Here is an 18,356-nt window from a genome sequence, read left to right on the forward strand (position 1 = left end):
AAAAAACAAATGACACCAAATGGACACGCGTAGAGAGACAAGAACGCTACAGAATACATTCGAAATGGGTGCGAAAACACTTGGCATATTAAGACTGGAGGTTCATTACATATTCAGCAAAGTAACGGCACTCTCATCCATTGATTACGGCTTGAAATTCCCACGAAAATTAAAAGCAAACCAAGCCATTGTTCCGAGAACGAATGGCATTTGTTACTGGACATCAGCGATATAGCACAGAAAGGATTGATGTAATTCACGAAAAAGCAAATGATATAGACTTAAGAAAGCCGTCGGCACTCATCAGTGTTTGCTGGTGTCAGAGAAGAAAGTTTGTGCTAACCTTTGCATATCTAACGGTAATAGTGGTTATGCTGCAATATTTTAAGTTGACGAGGAGTAGGGCACCATGATACTGACAGGCAGTAGCGCGTGAAAGAAATGAACGGATCTTTCCAAGTAGCGCTACAGCGCATGCGCGGAGCACTCTCGCCTGCTGTGTTTCCCATGCGAATACGGGGAGGGGGGCGGGGGAGTCCGCTGCACTCACTTGCGATGTCTCTCGCTTCATAGATGTGGCAAACCGCTGCACAATAATTGCGCCCAGTGCTGGCATCCCTTCGGAATGCACACATTGCATTGTCCCCACCTCCCGCAGCTAACCTCAGGTGAAAAGACAGGCCAGGCTCACCAGAATCCATGTCATGGGTTTACAAAGGGTGGGGGGTTGGGAGAGTGTCACAGTGTGTCCACAGATAACTAAAGCGTTTCTGCCCAGGCTATGAGAGACCAGCCTCAACTACTACCTGGAAAACAATAATTTCTTGGCAGTCTGTCCCATCAAATGCAATTCGCCTGGCGGTCGCAAGAGGAGTGCGCTGCTGGCAAAAGGCCCATTGCACCACCGCCTTTCCTCAGATCACTACATCAACCTTTTATTGCGGAAGCAATGCTACGTCAGGTCTAACCGCTTGTCTCCATGTGCCGTGTGCATAAAGTAGGCTATGGTAGTGTTCGTAGTCCCTCGTGATGTTTGAATTCACGTTACCCCTATGCCAAGGGCAGGAGCTTCCAACTCGGATCGCTCCTTGCATACGGGAAGGTGATATCAGAAAAAGCCTGCCAAAACCATTTGCATTTTCGGTACCCCTACTACACGCAGGCACGTAGAGGTATAATGTATCAGGCAAAAGAATATTCCACCGTTGCTTTCGCAATTCAGCTATGGTTAACCAGAGCTAAGCCACAACTAAATTTTGGAGACCCGAGCCCCAAAACATTACGTGAGGTCGAATTCAATTCCAGGAGGATAGGGTCTAACCTTCAATTGCTGAAATAGCAGGGTGAAATACCTCTTCCATGATTATTCCTATTATCGCCTCGTGTGAACGCGAAGGTCAAAAGAATGGTAACAAGGGTCCGACCACACGTGGGCCAACCTTAGACCTCTAGTGGAAGAGCGGCATTTTTCGAGAATCAGCAGTCGTCGTATGAATCAGCTTTTAGATGGGCACAGCTCGGCGGTCAGGGAAAGGGTTCCTAGCGGTCACATTCCTGGCAGTGAATTGTCCGCCGTACTTCGACATCTTTTTTAAATTGTTTGACATTCTTAGGAGGAACTTGTTCGTTTCACCGGGGTAGCGCGCCGAGCACTCCAATCAGAGAATCAGAAAATTGTGCGAACAGTCCGCTGCGGGCGGAGGAACTAGTCATCCGACGTCACTGGCTCCCCCCCCCCATTCGCGGGCGATGGACGAGGCGCTGAACTACGTCGCGGACCGGCCGCATGCGCGCCACTAGCACCTCTCCTTGCGGCTCCACTACGACAAAGGAAACTGGCAGGCGACCACATTCCAAGCCAACTACTCCGCACTGTTGAATAGGGTGCCTCAATGGAGCGGCAGGCGAGAGCTTCCACGCACCCTATTGACTCTACAAAAGCGTCCCCACTACATTAAAAAGAAACGAAAATACCATTGTTGCCCCCACTAAGAAGATGTAGTTCTGTTAGAATAATAGCAGACAACCACCATATTAATTCGATAGCATTACTTCGCGATGTTCATAGATTTCTGTCCCCAATCGATAGAGGGTGACGTAATGTTGTGCCCGAAAAAATAATCAGGCCAAAAAGGCAATTAATTAGGGGCAAAAATGGAAAAGTAAAGGCGAAAACGGTCTCATTAGCCAATGGCTTGGCGTCACATGTGAATGTATCAAATGCTAAAATAGTTAATTAAATCAGTCAAGATGACGTCAAGGATGTGACGTCACAAAACCTGAATTCGAGACAAAAAAGGCATATGAAGGGATTGGCGGGTAATTTGAAAGTATCAAAGACTAAAGTAGGTAATTAAGGCAATCAATTAGGGTGACGTCAAACCTGCGACATCGCTCAACCGGACGTAGAGCCGAAAAAAGGCATTGGAAGGGATTGGCGCGCAATTGCAAAGTACCAACGACTAAAATGAGTAAATAAGAAGGGAATTAGGCAACTAGAAGCAACCAACAGCAGCATCTGTGCTTTCGCATTACTAAAATGCAGATTTTGCAGTGCTCTATCATTTGTTTTTTTTTTTTGCTGTTGAAGGATTCTGCGCATCCGTAACAGGGGTAGTGAATAAGTGAACAGAATTTGCTTTAGAGAAATGTTTGAAAGTTTGAGAAACATATCTTCCCAGCACCAAATTGTTACCTTAATTATAACATATTACACAGAGATCAATGTACTTCACCAGTAGCACAATAAAATTCATTTTCGTTCAAGTGCTACTGCTGTCTCCCAAGCAAACTCGTTTCTAACCAGGGGATTGTCATGGGACAATGTACATCCTTTTAAATGTCTACAAGGCAATTTTACAAGGCATCAGTATTTCACCTATAAGATATATGCAAACTATTCCTATAAAAGAACAAATTACACAAAATGAACACTCGTAGACAGACAAGAACGCTACAGAATACATTCGAAATAGGCGCAAAAACACCTAGAATATCAAGACTGGAGGTTATGCAAAAGAATAAAACGTATATTTCATTAGATATTCTGAAAAATAGCGGCACTCTCATAATTTGATATTGGCTTAAAATTCCCACGAAAACCAATAGCAAGCCAATACCATCGTTCCGAGAAGAAATAGCATTTGTTACCGGAAGACATCAGCGATATAGCCCAGAAAGGAATGATGCAATTCATGAAAATGCGAATAATGTAGACTTACGAAAGCCGCCGGCAGCCATCAGTGTTTGCCGCTGTCAGAGAAGAGAGTTTATGTTAACCTTTGCTTCTTTAATGGTAACACTGGTTACGCTGCAATATTTTACGACGACGAAGAGCAACGCACTATGATGACAGGCAGTAGCGTACGACAGGAATGAACAGTTTTCAAGTAGCTCTGCTGCCCATGCCCGAAGCCCTCTCGCCTGCCGTTTCTCCCAGGATGCCATGCGAATATGGGGGAGGAGTTCGCTGCGCTGGCTTTTCCCCGAAACGACGTCCCTCGCCTCATGAATGCGGTAAACTCCTGCACAATAATTGCGTCTAGTGCTAGCATCTTCTAGGCCTTCGGAATGCACGCCATTGTCCCCGCTTCCGCTAGCTCACATCAAGCAAGAAGACAGGCCAGGATCACCAGAATCCTATTGTCATATGTTTACATGGGTAGGAGGAGAGTGTCAGTGTGTCCACAGATGACTGAGGAGTTTCTGCCCAGGCTACGCGAGACCAGCATCAACTACTTCTTGGAAAACAAACATCACTTGATAGTCTGTCCCGTCAAACGTACTTTGCCTGGAGGCCACAAGGTGTGCGTGCTACTGGGAAAATGCCCATCGCACCATGCAACACAGTTGAAACTTGGGTCAGTTGGTACATGTTCTTGAAGAAAAAAACCACTCAACGGACGAAGAACAGTGTGAGCATCGTCTTCCTCTTTGTCCTTCGTCCTTTGACTGTTTTTTTTTTCAAGCGGAATGCACCATTATCTTTTCTCAAGTCACTAGATAAACACTTTTGGAGACCCGAGCACCAAACCTTCATGCGAGGCCGAGTTCAATTCATGGAGGATTGGTCCTGGCTTTCAATTGCTGAAGTAGCAGGTTGAAATACCCTATCCATGACTTTTCCTATCATTGCCTCCTGTGAATGCGAAAGTTGGAGTTGTAACAATGGTGAGACTGCACACGAGGGCCAGCTCTAGACATAGACCTCTAGTGGAAGAAAGTCATTTTTTGAGTACCAACAGTTGTCTTATGAATCAGCCTTTAGCGACCAGTGTAATGGTTCCTTGGGTAACATTCCTGGCAATGAATTGATCGCCTTGCTTCGACCTTTTTTCATTTGTTTGACACTCTTAGGGGAAACTTCGTTTCACTGGCGCAGCACGCAGAGCAGTCCAACCAGCGAATCAGATAATCGTGCGTCATTTGCACACCTTACTTTCAGATAACCTCATTTCAGATATAAATGCAAACGCGTGCTTGGACCAGAAGGGGAATCACTCACGTTTTGGTTAGAGCTCTTTCTGGTTTTCGATGATACTTTCAATGAAGGAAGTGGGGTATCAGTTTTGGGGGAAATCAGAGACAAGACTATACTTTCGCTTCTTTTTTCTTCGTTCCCGTGTATGTTCCCGCAAGGAGCATAGTCCTAGTGGTTAGGTCTGATTAGCGGATTTGTTAAATGGTACCATCCTGTGTTGGTTGGTTTCTGTACAGCGAGAACAGTGCGCATTTTTCGCACCATGGGTGTGGAACGTCGAGAAATGGAAGGATTCTATGCTGTGCAAACATAGTGCAGAAAAGGAGCGCAAAAACCAGGACACAAGGAACACATAGTAACAGGACTAGCGCAGTATTCTTATGTTTTCTGTGTTTCTATGTGTTCCTTATGTCATGGTTTTTTGCGCTCCTGTTTTACACGATGCTTCACCGACTCGCCCACACAAATATATTAATCTGTGCAAAGTTTATTTGAAAAGTTTTCGCCACACAGAAGCAACCCTTTAGGTGACATAAAAACAATTTTGAGTGGTGACAAAAAGTGGAAAACGAACCTGCGTAGTAGTTCCTCTGGTTTACTTTAAAATTTGAATTTTAAAATTTAAAATTTGTAGTTACATTAAAGTAGCGCAATGGCCGTCGAGATCGAGAAGTCACCGCCTTGCGGCGTAGCGGTGAACCCTACTCAGCGCGGAAGCGTGTACGCGTCGTGAGCCAGCGAGAAATAATTTATGTGCGAGTATGCGGCCTGTATGTACCCTTTGCGAAAACCTGGAAGTCACGCTCCTCTGTACAGGAAAAAACCCCTTCACCACAGTTGTCAAACCTGTTTTGGGGGGTGTGCAGTTCAGGATACATCAGTTTCCTGCACCCTTTTCCCTAGTGTTGCGTCCGCAATTATGTTAAGGCAGTTCCTGGCAAGTGCCATTCATATAGCCTCCCTCGCCCCTACCTCCTCCTGTTTTTCAATAGCTCGCCAGGTGTGTGCATTACATCAGGCTTGACATTGAAGCATTCTGAACTGCGCCCAGTTTATTCCCCCAAAACAGGTTTGGCCGCTATGGTGAAGGGGTCTCCGTTTAGCAGAGAAGGTTATTTCCAGAGTTTGCAAAGGGAACATGGCGTTTTTTTCTCTTTGTTTCGCGGTTCTGGTGCGCTTTTACTTACCTGTCTACACCTTGAAAAAGAAATGTGAACAGACGATCACCTCACGCTCCATTAAAAGAAATATTTGTCCATTCTGAGTAAGTCAAGCCGGATAACATCATCCGTCGGTCTTCTGCTCTTGAGATCATTCGACGCAGATCGCTGCCGTCAATACAACTTAAAGCAAAAATATTCTTCACGGGCACGTTTCCGTGGCTGGAAGTCTGTTCCTGCTGATCGAACTGCTTCTGCTCAGCACGGTCTCCCAGAAATCGTACATTACCCTTTCTATTTGATATAGGCCACAGCTACTGATTGCAGACTGGTGAATAGCAGAATGCAGTTTTTTTTTATTCGAGAAGTTTGACATAAGACATAAGTTGAGAAATCAGGAATGGAATGCTGGAGATAGAAAGTTAACAGAAGGAGTAATGTCCAGTTTCATGAACCGGCCATTGTAGCTTTTGGGTAAAGAGGGCGAGCGCCTGCCACTACCGGGAACATGGAGGTGGCTTGGTTTGGTTTGTGAGTTTTAACGTCCCAAAGCGACTCAGGCTATGAAAAACGCCGCAGTGGAGGACTCCGGAAATTTCGACCACCTGGGATTCTTTAACGTGCACTGACATCGCACAGCCTATGGCCGCCTTGCTTTTCGCCTCCATCGAAAAGCGGCCGCCGAGGCCGGGATTCGATCCAGCATCCTTGGGAACAATAGTCGAGTGCCGTAACCACTGCGCCACCCCGGCGGGGCAACATGGAGGTGCATTCCCCTCTTACGACACCTGCAGTGACGCCGGCGTTGGCGTCGCAGCACGTGGAAAGTGCTTTGGAGTATCGCTTAAACAAAAAGAGCACTCTTGACACATGGTGGTGGCGCAACTGGTGCAGGTGCTGCACCAGTGCCGGAGCCACTGGCAGTGACTCCGGCACTCAAGGGGTCGCCCTTCCGCCGTGTTTCAACTGGGGAGGGGGGGGGGCGAGAGCTCTGCCACTATCTATAATTATCTCGCTGAATTCCTCTCGAAGGTAGCTGCTCGAGACCGAAAATGTAGAAATGGTAAATCATGTGAGTAGCTCCTCTATGCAAGGCTCGCGCCCGGTCAAAATACAGTGCGAGTCGCGCGCCCGGCACATTGTTGAGGGCGTACGTTTGACGGCATCCAGTTTATTCCACAAGGAAAAGCGATCCTTTTTCTTTGTGATATTGGAAACAGAAGCGAGAGTGCGGATGCTCAGAGCGATTGCCTCACCCCCAGACATTTCTTCGCACCATTGCACGCGAGTGGTTTTTGTCGCCCCGCAATTACCCCATCCCCCCAAACCTGTTCGGTTCCGCTATTCTTAAACTCGCTAATGAGCTGTCTGCCTTGTGAATATACTTCTGACTTGCACTATCGCTCCAGTGATGTTTTTGAAAGCATCCTCCGAGTATCGTCTTCTCCAAGCCATGCAGCGAGAATTAATCAGCTGCTTGCTTTGCCAGCAGACTCCAGAGGCCTTACTTCTGCCATGGCTTCTGTATTTGGATCTGTAGCTGTTGGAAGTGATGTCTGTGTATGTTTTCTTGGCAAATATGAGCAAAAGAGGAAACACCGCAGCTTAAATCTCGCGAAGCTATGAAGAACCAGATGCGCGCTCCCGGGGGGGGGGGGGGGGGGGGGGGGGGTCGTGTGCATCATGGAAGGCAGGACAGAGAAATAGAGAACGTTGAAATACAGGTAAAGAACACAAATGCTAAAAACAGGAATCATTCAATAGAACAGAAGCCGATCCTAGACATATATAGAAAAAAGAATACTCGGATTAAGGACACCTTCTATGACAACTCAAGAGGCAGGGGCCTTTTTCTCTTGAAGATAGATCAGGATGTATTAAAACCCTATTGGCTACAAAGAAAGTTTAGTTAAGAAGATGTAACGTATGCCATGTGCAGTAGATACCCGGAAACAATTGAGCATCTTATACTGGTGTGTGACAGTATCCATTCAGATGTCGATGCCTACATAGTCACTCTTGCAGAGGCCCTGGGGTTTAGAGGTAAAAAAGGAAGTGTGAACGAATCGGCGGTGGAGGTTAGCAAGAGACGGTTTGAAGATTGGTGGATAAATAGCAGGAAGGAGACATATGGAAGCTAAATCGAAATTAAACATGGCTTTTTAAAGATAACCCCGGGCCTAAAAGGAAAGTCGTTAGAGTTGACAGATTATTACAGATTATCGCAGTTTAAAAAAAAAAAAAGAAAGTTTCAGCATGGTGATGACCATCACCGTTTTAAAGGGGATCCACTCATCCAACTTAGGAAGAACAGGTTTTCGCACAGCTGGGTGGAAAAAAAAAAACAAAATGGCGCTCGGCTGCTGACCATCCAGTGTGAAATCGGTTACATGCGGGTTACACACACACACACACACACACACACACACACACACACACACACACACACACACACACACACACACACACACATATAAATTTGATGTTGAAGGGTTCTGCGCATCCGTAACAGGGGTAGTGAACAAGTGAACAGATGTTGCTTTAGAGAAATGTTTGAAAGTTTGAGAAACATATCTTCCCAGCACCAAATTGTTACATTAAATGTTACATACCTCAGTAGTAGCACAATGTATGAGACTAAATGAATAAAACCTTTGATTGAAGGGAAGGCTCTCGGCCGCTATTTATGTAATTAGGAGGGATGGGAGAGTAGCTTTTCGCTTCTTCACGGTTTTTCAAGCTCTTTCTCGATGCTTGCCATGCTGCCGATCTGCGTGCTCTCATTGTAGCAATGGAATGTTGTATTTCGGTGCTTGATAGAATCTGAGCTGCTAGGGTGGGCATGTCGTGTGGAATATGCGTAATTTTGTTTCTTCCTCGTTAAAACGATGAACATTGCCATATAAGATGTTATAGGTCTGCTGTACAATAATCTATTTTTGTCTAAGCGCAACTGCTGTATACCGATCAAACTATTTCTGACAAGAGAAGTAAAATATTCATACGGGCTGAACTATCGGTGTTTAGTTTGGAATAAATACATTTTTATAGTCGCGTGATACGATGAACTCAATTTCTTTCGGGACAGTTTTATATCCAGCATGAGCTGCTTTGCAAGTAAGTAACCCTAATATTTTGCTTAGCATAAGATTGAGTCACTGCTCAATAATTGCAGCGATGAAAAAAAATCTTCAGCCTCTCAAAATTCCTTGCCAGAACATAACAGTGCGCACGCGCAGTTTTACGATGTCTTCGCAGCGACTGATTCGTAGCGTACACTTTTACGTTAAATCGCTGATAGTCCCATATTTCGTCAGTGTATAAAACACCTCTTACGCAGTGAAATTTATTGGCATTGTAAACAATCATTTCACTGCTAATTTACCATTTATTAACATCACACACACACACACATAGGAAATCCGTTATAATTTTCTCGGTTTCAGGAACTCTTTTAGAGTCATTGGCGCAGTGTCACACTATCTGATCCTTTGACATTGGCCTCATAAAGCATTCGCCTCGTTGTGAACTCGTGAAGCTCAATCCACTCAGCGCTCTACACGTGACCAGTCAGCTTTCTGGTGCGGCGACATTTCCTTTACAGTGTCGGCGTAATCTCATTTTTGGGGATACTCGTGCGTGGTTGTCTATCCAAAGTTGACGTGCACTAACTCAACGGCAAATCGGTTAGACAGTACGCTGTGAGTGCTACATTTACCCACCTTAATCATCGAGTCGAGTACGATAAAATGAACCAGGCTGTGTCTCCATTCATTCTAAACTACTGCAGTTCAGAGCACGGACTTTGTATCTGCATGCGCTTGGCAGTAATTTTCCAGTCTGACACTCGAATACGTCATGTACACACTGTTGAAAAGGTGATAAGAAAAATAAAGCTGTCATTAGGTAAGTGGTGCACACAAAAAAAGTATCGGATCCATCAGCACGGTAAACCGCATAAAGCGTGCAAAACGAGGCCTGTAAATCGAGAAGAGGGGTGGTTGCGTGTCTTGTTTTACTAAAATCCGTGCTTCTTTTTCGCAGCATGCACGGATTCTTTTGCAGTATTTTAAAACTCTAAACAGCTAATCGCTAAATATCTGCAGAAGGAAAGTTTATTTTTCTTTTTGGAAATGGAAAGTTTACGAAATTTAGGTGACTGGATTGCAAGGCTGGGCAGAAATAATTATTACCTGCACACTAACTGACAACAGAGTATTTTGTTTGTCTGCACGACATAAATCAGACTGAGAATGTCTGTACATGCTAAGAAAATTACCTAGTCAAATACGGAGCTCGGGTGTAGGCTGTTGTATTCGCTCATATCTGCCTACGCTTTGTGTGTCTCGTCAGTCGCTTTTGTGAAGGACATTTTGAAGAAAAATACCACATCTCGGTAATAAGCTTGCATTCACCTTTTTTCCGGTATGCTTAAGTCCCATGCGCTTAAAGCGTTTGGTATGATTTCAGGTTGTTCGCAACGGACTATGCTATTCTTGAAACATAAAAATAAGTGGACTCTTGCATAGACTGTGTGATCATTTTTCAAGGGAAGAATTGCTAATGTGTACATGCACTAAGGAGTTTCGCGTACTTCGCGTATTAACATTTTCTTCATCTAGTGCTATTGCGCGTGCGCGACGCCTCCTCGGCCGCCATTTTTGCAGGGATGCGACGTGAAAATGGCGTAGTTCGTTGCACGTGCTTCCCCGTGAAACGAGAATCGTAGCGTCATCGACGCGACGAACTATTGTCGACGTTTCCTCTGGCTCCTCTCAAGCGAGAAGACAGGGCCAGGTTTGTCATCATCCTGTTTTCATAAGTTTATAGGGGTTGGGAGTTTGCAAGAAAGGGGAGCGGGTGGGTATGTTGGGGCAACCAGCCATGCACTAAACTGCTTCTTGAAAAATAAACATTTGTCGGTAGCCCGTCCCGTCAATCCTACTTCTCCTTGCTGCGGCAAGAGGAGTGCACTGCTGGAAAAGGGTAGGGCGCCTCAATGCAAACAATCGAGGCTCCTTAGAAAAGGGCAAGAAAAACGTCCATGTCCGGCAAGAACCGCACAGCAACAGACAGCTTCCCGGATGCGCTTTTGCCCACCAAATCTGTTTTCCTTCGGTGCACCCCCCTTTCAAAATTCTTCCCCGACGTCACATGCCATTTACAAGGGTGGGGGGGGGGGGGGGTATCGTGTTGAGTTTACATCAACCTGACCTGCCGAGCATAGAGATAGAGGGTTTTTTTATTGGTTCGAGTGGCGATTACGGCCGCGCCTGGCGTTCGAGACCCTGAAATTCCATGACATCAGATTCCGGTTTTTGTCAGTCCATCACTCGTGTTTTTCCTACTGTTCTCTCCCACCATTCCCCGGCTCGACTCGGCTGCTCCTCGACACCAATTCGGTCGCGTTTACATGGACCCTGCAACCGGTCTAGAACCCGATAACTCTACTCAACCCGTCCCTATCGCGTCCATGGACGTATTTTACGCGAAAACTATTACATCGGTGGAGTGGGCTTGCTTTGCTAGTAATAGCAGGGATGATGTAGTTTAATGTGTACAGAGGCACCGGGGGGAACCGAACGAAGACCTAGATAAAGACTTCACTTGAGAAGAAATCATAGCGGCACTAGCAGATATGTGCCGAGGTACAGCCCCGAGACAAGACAAAATTACGTTAGGACTTCTAACCAGCCTCGGCACGGAGGCACTACAGCAATTTGCGGATTAATGTACACATTATTCCCAAACCCGGCAAGAAAATCAGCATTGAAAGCCTACGCCCCCATATCCCTCACGTCGTGCGCAGGCAAGCTCATGGAAAAGCAGTCCACGCGCGTCTCTCCAACTATCTAGAGAACAACGAGCTACTGCCACACACGATGTTTGGATTTAAAACACATCTGTCCATTCATGACTTGCTTCTGCAACTCAAACGCGAAGTCGTTGATTCAGCATGCAGAAACAGTGAGCGAGCACTTCTATCCCTTCACCTCAAAGGCGTTTCACAACGTCAAACACTCCACAATCATCCAGAAGCTCCAGAGCACAAACTGTGGCCAGCGAGTCTACTCATACATCTACGATTTCCTTAAAGACAGAACCGTCAAGATCAGCATCGGCACAAAACAAACAAAGCTTGAAGATGGGCACGAGAGGCACTCCGCAAGGGGCAGTATTATACCCACTTCTGTGCTTCACTCGATCGTGGCAAAAGGACGCTAGCGTGACCTTCTCTTATTGCTTGAGGTGAGTGGGGACATTGCCGACATTTGTGCCGGCCTGTACAACATTCCATCAGGTGGGGAAGATGTCGAAATAAAAACGTTGGTGGAAACAACACCTCCATTTACTGCTACTGCCCCTCCCACACCCCGCGAGCACCAATACTGAAAGATTGCATCCAAGCACCCTACATAAACCAGCCCATGACCCACTTATTGGAAAGGTGTGTAATAGCATCCTTTACCACCGGGTGCGACCCGAAACCAGCGTGGTGCCCTGTACCACGAGGGCTCCCTAACGACGACAAGATGCACTCCGCGGGATCGTGCATGCAGCGCCGCCTGTTTTCTGGAAGGTGCGTTTGGTTGTCACACCAGTCGCACGTGCTTCGACCGCAACTGTTGTGACATCACCAAGCTCTGCACATAGCATTGCAGAAATCAGCAATGGATTTCGTGGTGAACTGGTAGAGGCATTATTTGACGATGTCTTTGAAATAACTGAGGTCTTTCCAGTTGTGATGTATGGATGCGAGAGTTGGACTGTGAAAAAGGCTGACCGCCGAAGAATTGACGCGTTTGAATTGTGGTGCTGGCGAAGACTCTTAAGAGTTCCTTGGACTGCCAGAAGATCAAATCAGTCGATATTGTCGACCATAAACCCTGACTGCTCATTGGAGGATCAAATTCTAAAGTTAAAGCTCAGCTACTTTGGTCATCTGATGAGAAGAGAGGAGTCGCTGGAGAAAGATTTGATGTTGGGAAAGGTTGAGGGTCGCCGGAGAAGGGGTAGGCAGCGAACGCGATGGTTAGATGGCATTCTCGAGGCATTGCAGATGAAGCTATATGATGTTAAGAAGATAGTGAGAGACCGGAAAGCGTGGCGTGACATGGTCCATAAGGTCACGAAGAGTCGGACACAACTGAACGACTGAACTGAACTGAACTTGAAATAACTGAATGAAGTTATGGAGTCCAAGTAACTTGGCACGCGACCAATTAAGCCCCGGATTTTGGTTTTTGTCATGCTAAGTATAACGGTAACAGCTTGCTCACTTTTTTTTTTGCACCGAATACAACTTAAGTCCGCTTCTCATGCACACTATTACACTTACTCAAAAACATGGGTGTAAGCTACCTACAAAAGAAATGAAAGGAGATGTTATTCCGTCATCTTCTGGGGGCAAGGCAGTGCAGCAGACGCTGGTGCTCATCAGGAAATGCTTTCAGAACTGAAAATAAGCCATACCTTTTACGTGTCAAATGCCCTATCTGCTTTTCAAGCAGTGGTTTGGAGCGCGCCTCATGAGGCACGCACCTGACGATCGACTTTACCATCTCTCCGGTAGACTTTCTGGGGTTCTTTAACGTGTTTGCGCTGCATGAGGTTGATTATCGTGTCCTCACAATAGTTTGCCGATTGCTGCAACCATCCGTACTCTCTGCTCCATCGCGTCAGTCTATGTGCAGACGCGAGCATATCAAACAGAGCAAAGCAAGTTTGGCGGCTTCTCCGCAGGGCACATTCCACACCACTTACCGGGGTTGTACCCTTGCGAACCGCGAACCACCGGACAGAAAACCTACCCCAGCAAGGTGTACTAGCGGAGGTTCCGGTAAAATCGACCCCAGACAAAAGGTGCCCACTTACGAAGTAGAAAAAAAAATGTCCCCAAAATGCAGCAATCTAACATCAAGCTTTCGCTTTGCCTGGGAGATAGGGTAGAGTTCCTGTTACCTTATTTGCACATTTTTTTCCAGTCGTTCTCTTGTTTTCCACCTACTGTAATTTTTAATTATGCTACATGCCGTATATTCTGTTTCCCTGTGGCGAGCGGCAATTTCCACCCGTCCGCTTGGAAATGATGCGGGCTTTCGTAAAAAAAAAAGGGAGGCATTTGAAATTAGACCTAGCCGGATCACATGATGTGGAGGGCTTTTTCGCCGTACTTTTGCGCCAATTCTTTTCTACTGCCTGTAAATGTTCCAGGCACCCAGAGGACCCAAACCCTAAACTATAGTAACATCTGTTCTCAAAGGAGGAAACCAGGAAACGTGTAATTTCGTTCATGGCCAGTTTCGGAAAGATGGTACTGGAAAAAATGTTCATTGTCCTTGGAATGTGATCTTAAGGCGTGTGCGAGATGCCTTGATCGAAGTGGTCGGCTTCGTACATTGGCGAAACCAAGAAATTATCCGAAGTAATGAAACGGTACAAAACGCACTGCAAAGCATGCGACCACAAGATTTATTTGGACGGGATCATTCTAGTGGTCGCCGAGCAGTGCCCACACAGGATGCTCTTATGAATGTGTCCAACTTCCCTTATACATTTTCGGTTCCGCTGTCTATTGTAAGTGGCCGGGCGGTTGACTAATAGAGAGCTTCAACAGGAAAGCTGCAGCTCACTTGCAGTCGGACCTGAGCACGTATTCCGATTTTGCATCGCTATCGATGTGTGGCTCTGCACGGCGAGGCTCTGCATGGCGAGGCACACAACCAGCGCCAGGCTCCATCCCCCTTTTTGGGAGCGGCAAGTCACGTGGTTCGTCTCATGTCACAGCTGGCGAGGGTCTGGCGCGCGACGCAGCTGTACAGTCTCTGTAATGTCACATGCATGTATGAAGTCACAACACCCCCGGCGCTCCTCCAGCTGAAGGTCAAATTATCGTACCAGATGACCTTGGCGAAACGTGGCTAGAGGGGCTTTCCCCTCTAAGAATAGCGGGTGATAACAGCGCTTCGTTTCGGCCCATCTTTCTTATATCACGAAGTCCCGCGGTGTTAGTAAGTGGACCTCAGATGCAGCAGACACGCTCGATCACCAAGTTCCCTTAAAAAACGGACGCGTTTTGAGAAATTCAGTGCCTCTTATAAGTACACCAGCCTTCGCTATGCTATTTTCGCACTACACGCGAGAGACGGAAAGTACTGCAATGGCCGATTTTACTGTTGGTGACACGTAGAGGAATGGTACCCTGACACCAAGCATACGCCGCCTTTGACACTTTTCTGGCTTGCGCGCTCGACTGACAATCAGCAAAGGCTCTGTGACGACCACTTGACGCGGAGATCACGCGAATATAGCTTTTCGATGGAGGCGAAAAGCAAGGCGCCCGTGTGCTGTGCGATGTCAGTGCACGTTAAAGAACCCCAGGTGGTCGAAATTTTCGTAGCCCTCCACTACGGAGTCTCTCATAGCCCGAGTTGTTTTGGGATGTTAAACCCCACAAACCAAAACCAAACCCATTTATATTATGAAAGGGGATAAAATGACATCAGCCAAATACGTTAAAGTAGACAAGCGCTTTCCGTGGGCGCTGCAAACCCTCAAAATCATTCTAAACATGACGCTTCATTCATAGCAGTGCAGCAAGCAACCATTTTGTATCTGGCTGTGCTAAGTCAGGTTCACTTCTTTTGTTCGGCAAACGCTTTGACAGCAGGCCACCTTTCCCTGTACGATAAAACGTTTGATTTGGTCGCCACGGAGCTTGCGCCGTCCTAGCATTCAAGCGTGATGTAAACATTTGAGGACTATATATATGGCCGCTTACAAAAAAGCGCACGTTTCTAATCTACATTCCGAAACTATATCGCCACAGCCATGCACGATAACGAGTAAAATTAACACATCGACACAGGGCTCCTACCGGTCTCAACCCAAGGAGTGTATCATCAGGTGCCGGGCCGACAAAGGTTCAGCACTTGGGGAGGGGTGCCTGGATTTAATATTTTTTCTCCCAAAAGTACGCCGCCGTTCTGGGGCATAACCATATTGCCGCGAACTATATTAATCCCTATTTTGTTGATTTTAAACAGCCGCGAGCATGCGGCCTTATCACTTAGCGCATGGAAAGATTTTGCTCTTTGTTCATGCTCGCTGTGGCGAGACAGGGCGTTATCATTTTTATTTGTTGTGCAAGATGCGCCGATATGTATCGCGAAAGGACCGAGGCACGCGCGTTTGTTTCTAGTGCTCACGGTTGCGCTAGTCACAGTTCGCGTCTTATCTAGATGATTCAGTCACGACTTTAAATTGAGCCCTGACATGTGCACCGGGCATTCGTATAGTCCGACAACTGCCGAGCCCTAGTTGCTGCTATGGCGCCGGCGTGTTAGTTCTTTTGCGGGCGCAAGTCAGTCCAATAAAGACTTGATTCCAGTCCTATACTAGGTCGGTTTATTTGTCGTCTACGGCATTGTAGCCACCACGGGAGAATACAGCATTGAAACCACGGCATGAAACAGACAGCATAGCGTCATTAGCATATGACCAGATTGATCATCAAAATATTATAACTTAAAACCACAGGGAATTTGATTAATTCAATTCATTTTACATGCCATCTCATTTCGCTTTTCTGCAGCCGTACGCTCTGCTAGCCCGAGAAGAAAGTAGTTCGGACAGATATGTTGATATATACTGTAAGGAGGTACTGATTAATTTTTCTTTGCTCATCAATCCAAACGAAGGAGCATATCGAGAAGTAAAAGCAGCTTACTGTAGTTCTTGTGGCCTTTCTGGTGAACAAGCGCCGGTGATTCCGCGAGTTTTAAGGCGCTATATACGATCAGAGAATAACTTGCTTCTTGCCACGACCACTTCGCGAGAACATTTTCCCATGCGTCTTTTAACTCGTGCATCCCGCAACTGCTGGGCGAAAGGGCTGTCTAACCAGTGGTCGTCGCATTACTCACGATATGATAGTCAACTGCGGTGGGGTAGCCGTTAATGCCGGCTTGCGATAGAGATGAAGAGAGTGATAGAATATCTTTCCCAAAAAGAGGTCAGACGCAGTAATGCTTTTCTCATCTTTCAGTTTTCCGTCGCACAGAGCTAGTAATGTCGTGTTCAAACATGTTCTTTTATTGTCCACTATGCGGCAGGAACCATATTTACAGGCAGCCCCGCAATGCAGAGATAATCGCATCGAACACATTGTTCAACCTTCGCGCCCATGTGTCATGCTATACCATCTTTACACACTCAGTTTTTTTTTCGACCGGCGATCGTTTGGAAGGGCCTTCGCCGCCATACCTCGGTCAAAACTGCCCATCAATATTTTTTGCTGTTCTAAGCGGTCGCATTTCCTAAATCCCATCATTTACGCAATACTAGACTAACGGATTTGTTTTTTTTTTTTAGGAAAACGAAGTAATGAGACGTGAATACGTCTTGCGATGCGTTCTTACCTGAACGAAGTTGACAGACATCGCCGACAGCCTCTCCTTGCGGGTTGGGAGACAAACGGCTTTGCTGCTGGAGTGGAAAGAGAGCAACAGCGAGGACGGAGTCGGTTCACAGCTTCCCTCCTGCCATGACACCCCTGCCCACTACGCAGGAGGCGATCAAAGAAACCTGCTAACCTGCCTTAGCTGAGGAGCTTTACTAAAGCTCTGCAACGCGCGGTGTGCTTATATAGCCCGGCTCAAGCGAAAATAGCGAAAAGAATCGCGTTATGGTTATCGCAGTCCCGGGAAGAATGCGCGTGACATATTTGCACGCGAAATCAGCGCTTATATTTGGCGACGCCAGGAATTCAGACTGAGCGTGTGCGAAAAACCTATCTAACTTTGGGCTTTGAAGGCGCACAGTTCCCAGCATTTTTTTTTTGAAGACTGACAGTTGTTCTTTTTTTTAGTTCGAACGTATTTACAGAACACATAAAAATAAAGAAGAGGGTTCCATAGTCAGAAGACTGTATACCGAGACCCTCGATAGACAATTACAGCAACAGAAATAATAACAGCATAGTTAGCGAATTGTTGCAAGATACAAAATATGCCAAATCAGTATTTTTACACAAAAACTAAAATAATATAACACAGGTATCAGACCTATAGAATGCGTAAAAAATAAGTAATTCAACAAATACATCTTCAAGTATATTCTTATATATGGGCAAGCAGATTGATATTTTTAGTGTTAAATATGATTTGTTCCGAAATGAAATGACTGCAAAAGATGAAGTCATTTTTTCATAATTAGTACGATACGACAATGACTGCCTACAACTGATAAAACTTCTGTGGCAGGCTAGCCCCCGCGGCAAGCGGCGGGGACCTACCTGTCCCAGCCCAATCAGGGGAGTACAGCTCATCAATGTTACTGCACCCGGCGTTTGGACGTGATCACTAACCCGTCAAAAAGTCCTGCTGCGACAATGATCACGGCCAAACGTTGTTACTGCGCCCGGTGTTTAGCCGTGATCATTGTCGCAGCAGGACTTTTTGACAGGTTAGTTAGTACATGTTCTTGATTTTTATAGCGCTGGAGAAACACCTAAGCAAGAACACACAAAAGGGCCTAGAAGATGCTGACACTGCATGCAGTTATTAACTGATTACTCCGGAGCGATTGCAAACGTGACTTCTTTTTTTTTCTCTCTCTCCTGTATTTACAGGCTATAAGCTATTACGAAGCGAGGGTGCCTTCCCTGACCGGTGAACACATAACAATGCCACTGACGCTGAGGAACATCAAGATGT

At 46.2% G+C, this 18,356-nt stretch overlaps 1 protein-coding gene across 2 annotated transcripts in view; it reads right to left on the bottom strand.

Annotated features, from left to right (window-relative positions):
• The window catches only part of LOC146182977 (dnaJ protein homolog 1-like), a 30,633-nt gene extending 13,274 nt beyond the window's left edge, over positions 1-17,359 (bottom strand). For both annotated transcript variants that reach the window (XM_084609001.1, XM_084609003.1), the window contains exon 1: positions 17,061-17,359. The gene's annotated coding sequence lies outside the window, so the exon portion shown is untranslated. The remainder of the gene's footprint in view (positions 1-17,060) is intronic.
• Positions 17,360-18,356: the final 997 nt, after the last annotated feature.

This window comes from Amblyomma maculatum, chromosome 7 (assembly GCF_055883805.1).
Source record: "Amblyomma maculatum isolate TAMU_Amacu chromosome 7, ASM5588380v1, whole genome shotgun sequence".
Classification (NCBI taxonomy): Eukaryota; Metazoa; Arthropoda; class Arachnida; order Ixodida; family Ixodidae; genus Amblyomma; species Amblyomma maculatum.